Raw genomic sequence first — 5,632 nt, forward strand, 5'->3', positions numbered from 1 at the left:
TGTTATTGAAAAATTCATGATTGAAATGAAGTCTATTGATTCACAGGTCTGTGAAGTCCAACGGGACGTTAACATTGTGAAAGCTGACGTGGCCGTCGCTCAGAAAACTGTTCGACCTGAAGGGTGACCTTGGGGGTCTCTGTAATCTATACACGACGGGGTAAGGGGCGAAATAACGGCCAAAATGTCCAATTTCAAAGCACCCTGGATTAATGTCACTGATGTTGGTAAACGGGTACCAGGTGTTGAGCTCAACGCCAGAAATTCTTGTAATGCTGCCCTAAAGAACGATATTACTGACTTAAATGTTTTGTTTTGCAATGAAACTCCTTGTATATTGGTTTGGTTTGGTTTTATTTGTTTAACGTCCTATTAACAGCTAAGGTCATTTAAGGACGACCTCCTGTGTTTGCGATATGCATACGTGTGGTCAGGGCGTATGTGTGTTTTGGGAGGCTGCGGTATGTACGTGTTAAGTCTCCGTGATCGGCCGGGACTTTTTGCCGATTTATAGTGCTACCTCACTGAAGCATACTGCCGAAGACATCTAGCAGGACAGCCCACCCGGTCACATTATACTGACAACGGGCGAACCAGTCGTCCCACTCATAATATGCTGAGCGCTAAGCAGGGGGTAGCAACAACCATTTTGACAGACTCTGGTATGTCTCGGCCAGGGGACAGAACCCAAAGCCTTCCTCACAGGGGCGAACGCAGAGATTGGCATGTGTGCAACGTGTTTCAAGAATTATTAGAAACAAAAGCAGCAACCTGATCAAAACGTCGGTGTTGATGATAATTGGCAGATTATCCTATTATTATCAATAGATGATTTGTTTTACGGTCAGTCGTCATACGTCAAATGCGCACTATCTGTCAACAGTTTCAAAACCATCCACCATTTTTTTCCACGCGAACAAAACACCAACCCATCTTTCATTACAAGCTGTGATATCTTTGGTCCTCATGCATTTGTTCACAACATCTCAAGATCTTAACTATGACATGAAATTCACACTGATGAAATATTGACTTCTTGGTTACCTTTCAGGTCAAAAGAATTCCTCAATGATCGCTTGAAGATATTATTTATGCTATCAAAGGATGAGTCTTCTTTTATTCTGGCGTTTTCCTCTCTGGATGACGCATGTTATAAAGCCTTGACAGGTTGGGTCGCACTAGAACAGTTTCTAGACCTCTATCGACACTAGCATTTACACTCAAAACCACGAGGATGCAGCTGTTGTTCTTGGTAAAATGAAGACGGACATATCATGGAAACAGTGTTCAACTCTTTTTAACATGCTAGATTCCGGGTTATCGAACAGTGAATACCATAGTGAAAGCATTACACATAGCTTTTGTTCCCTTGTCATACCTGACGGTATATTTATCGTTATTCATAAGAGTTCCGATCACAAGCTCATGAGAATCTCATACTGTGGTCAGAAGAAGGGTACTATTTGAAGATCACTGGCATAGCCCTGCCTGATGGTTTCATTCTGGACACAGTCGGACCTTTTCCTGGAAGCGACAATGATGCGAAGATTACAAAAGCCTCTCCTGGCTTGAGACATTGTCGTGATCGAGGGTTTAGGGATGTTTTGTCTGATTTGGATTCACACTGACAACAAAGATGCAGTTTTACTTAAAAACTGGACATGACGACTTGCAAGCTAACATTGTTAGATCCATAGATAAATCGAGATTGGTAGTGGAGTCATATCACGGACGCTTTAAGCAATGACTGTTTTCCAAACCACAACTTGCCTCCAATTATTTCTTTGATGTCATCGAGTTACTCGTAAGAATAGTAACAACCTGTCTGAATGGAATCCTAGGACCCATATACGTTGGGGATATGGCGCTGGCTGACAAAATGAAAGATCGCCTTAATGATAACAACAACTGAACTCAGCGTTTGAACGACGAGCCAGACTTACCAGAAGGGGAAGGTCACCATTTGTCAAACTTAACGCAACTTTGGATAATTGGTACTTCCAAGGATTATTAGTCTATACTTCACAGCTTTCCATCGACGCAACTTCATCGATAACGACTAGCAGACACAATCTCATATGTCAGAGGACTGTGTGTTTCACGTTTTATATTACTTATTGATGAAGTATCAAAACGTGTCCATGTCCGAAATTCCGAATTGGTGGACGTACTACAACATTGTGTTAAACCGGATATGCATGTACGAGGGGTGTTCCAAAAATAATGTCACTTGCATCGGTGCTCATATAGCGGAAGTGCTTTTGTTCATTTTAATTTGCTCTGCCCTTCAAAATATTCTCCGCCAGCCAGAACACACCTTTTTAGCCGGTCAATCCATTTTTGGAAGCTTTTTTCATACTCTTCAATGGGTACACCCATCAGACACTGATAAACAGCAGATCCAAGGGCATTTCTCGAATTGTATCTCCTTCCAGATAAATGATATTTAAGTTTTGGAAAGAGAAAATAGTCGCAAGGGGCTAAGTCTGGCGAATACGGAGGGTGCGGAAGGACGGTAACCTTCTCTGACTCCAAAAAGTCAGTCACAATACGTGCCTTGTGAGCGGGTGCATTATCATGCAAAAGTCGGACATACTTAAGTCCTGTTTTGGGGCGGCGACTTTTGTAGTAGTTCTTCAACTTTCTCAGAACATCGTTTTTATAGAACTTGCCTGTGACCGTTCTGCCTTTTGGCACCGGGATTTGAATAACTGGACCCTTATTAGTGAAAAAATAGCATACAAAACCTTCTTTACCGTTCGTATTCGTTTGGCAATACTTGGGCGTCTGGCATTTTTAGTGGCCCATATTCGGTTGGCAACCTTCCGCTTTGGTTCAAAATAATACACCCAGGTCTCATCACCAGTGACTATATTATCAAAAGGCTTTTTACTATATTTTGGGTACATTTTGAGAAGTTTTTTTGCCATTTTTACACGCGTCTTTTGCTCATCCGTTAACAAATGGGGTATCCATCTTGCATTTATCTTTCTAACTTTTAGGTGTTTCTTCAAAATTGCACGAACTCTTGCTAACGACAAGTTTGTTATTCGAGCCAATTGTCTTACGGTGAATCGAGCATCAGTTTTGAGGATATTTCGGATTTTTTCTATGTTACCTTTGGTCGTAGTTGTTGCAGGACGACCTGGGTGAGCAGCATCTTTCAGTTGCTGCTGCCCAGCACTAAATTTACCTACCCACCTACAAACAGTCCTGTGAGACATTTGGCCCTCCCCATAAATGTCACACACCTCGCGGTGAATATCTACAGCCTTTATGCCGAGTAATGACCTACCTTTTATATAGGCCCTAATTTCAAGAACATTTTCAGCTCGTTTTCCTGTCATTTTGTGTCTAGTCTAACGAATAGGCTATGAAACGATGTACACTGTACCGAGGCCAGTGAACGTGTGGACGAGATATTTACCTGTGTCACGAGCCAGTGATCACTCAATCGACACGAGGTGGTTTTGTGCATAAATTGCACGATTTCCGCGAAATAAAGCACAGATGACATTATTTATTTAACACCCCTCGTATACACGTTACTTCGGCAATGAAATAGCGCGTACCGACCGTTCGTTTGACTTTTATTTCCTCGACATGAATGGACTAGTAAAGACGCATCCGTCCTTTATACGCGTCCTCTACGATGTAAACGCAAGACGGAAAAAACTTTTGGTGGAAAGTATAACAAACGACCAATAACGGGCTTTGTGTGAATTGATACTTAACGTGTACAAAGGCACATTTGAGGTCAGTGATTATTACATCAAGAAACTGGTACCTTACAAAAATGTTATATAAATAGTAACCACTCGACGTGTGGTCGAAGAAATTGTTGGCTCCATACATCCTACTCTACGCAAACAGCGCTCTACCCATGTTGACGGAAGATAACACTACATATGTAAGAATGAAGACTGGCCAGGTTTTGTTACATAGTAAGTCATAGAGGAATGAACTACACCGGATAGGTTTCAGGGCGTGTCACCATAAACAGATCGTCTCAGGACCGTGTCACGGGTGGTAGATGACTGGATTAAATTTAAATAGTGTCCACTTTAGTATAGGTCATATCTTTTGAATGAGCGGTAACGGGATGGGTCCGACTCGTGTCCGTTCTACTGACAGAGACATTAAATATATAATACATGCCTTTTCTTCCTTATTCTTTCATAATGATTCCTATTTTCATATAACAAATCTCAGTAATGAGGAACACCAAGGATAAAAGCAGCTATGATCCTTAAGGGATATCCGTGGGGGCTCCCTTTGGAGACAGGGTATTACTTCCTTGGAAAACACGAGAACCATGTACTATATTGTGTATATTACTATAGTATATCTGTATAGGCAAACACCATTAAGACATGATCATAACCCCTAAGGATGAATGTGAGAAACAAATGCATGCATATAGATCAATATTCCATATGCACTCAAGGTCATTGCAGGCTATTAAATATGTAGGTTTAATGTGTATTACGCCATGGTAATAGCGAACCGTAGCATCGTGTTCGTCTATACCACAAAATCACGATTCTGATAGAGCATCTACCCATTTGATGTATGTTTTTAGCGAAATAATTGTGAGCTCGTGATAGACAGTTAATTACTACTATATCTTGTCAGCGGGAATGAGAATCGGGTCATTAGGTTGTGCTGAGTCATGTTGGCTCACAATCACCATGGCAAGAAAACATGCGCTAGACCATGATCGATTGTATTGACTAATTTATGAACCCGACTGGAAGGAAAGAGACGATGTGAAAATCTGTAATAATGTCCCCCTAACGAAATATTGTACAGCGAGTAAAAAACCTTATAGGTACAACAATATATACTCTTGTTACTATAGTGTTAACTCAAGGGCACCGCGGTGTGCTCACATGCATGGTGATATGAGATTTCTAATCTTCTTGATAAGTAAGTTAAGGGGCAATATTGTTTTCTATAAATACTCACCAGAAGCGCAGATGCCTGTGATTTTTATGGACAGTGCACATCATGGGGTACTCGAATAGTCTAGATACATGTAAATGTATACACGTATATTTAAAAAAAAACAGGGTGACATTTGCTTCGGAAAATACACAAGGCAGATTGCTACACCAGCACATGTAGGTAGGAGAGAGGTGCAGTCATCTTCATTCACGAATCATAAACTAATGACAATTATTTATAGTATAGAGGGTAGAGGGTGGTGGCGGGGGCGGGAAAAGTCATTATGTTTTCCCTTGAAATAACCAGCATCATCATTATGTATCATCATTAAATATAAAACATTTTTAACGGATGGCATGTGATATTCATCGCGATATAAAAGAAAGTCAGATCTCATACATAAGTCAGGAAAGAAGTATTTTTTCCCTTTCTATCAATAAAACAACATATATAAGATAAGTAATTTTGTAACCAGTTCAACTCTAGTTTTCAAAACACATCCTCCTCTTGCTTATTGTATTTTTTTTTCATTGATTAGGTGACCTCTAACTCCTTGCCTCGGAGACGGGTCTTTTCCGAATTTTGATTGGCTTTGATGTGTCACTCTTCTACATTGGTACGTTTGTTATTTTAAAAACCCGTCCTTTCCTGGTATCAACAACGGACCGTTCATATTTACTTGATA

Source organism: Pecten maximus, chromosome 9 (genome assembly GCF_902652985.1).
Source record: "Pecten maximus chromosome 9, xPecMax1.1, whole genome shotgun sequence".
In the NCBI taxonomy this organism is placed as follows: domain Eukaryota; kingdom Metazoa; phylum Mollusca; class Bivalvia; order Pectinida; family Pectinidae; genus Pecten; species Pecten maximus.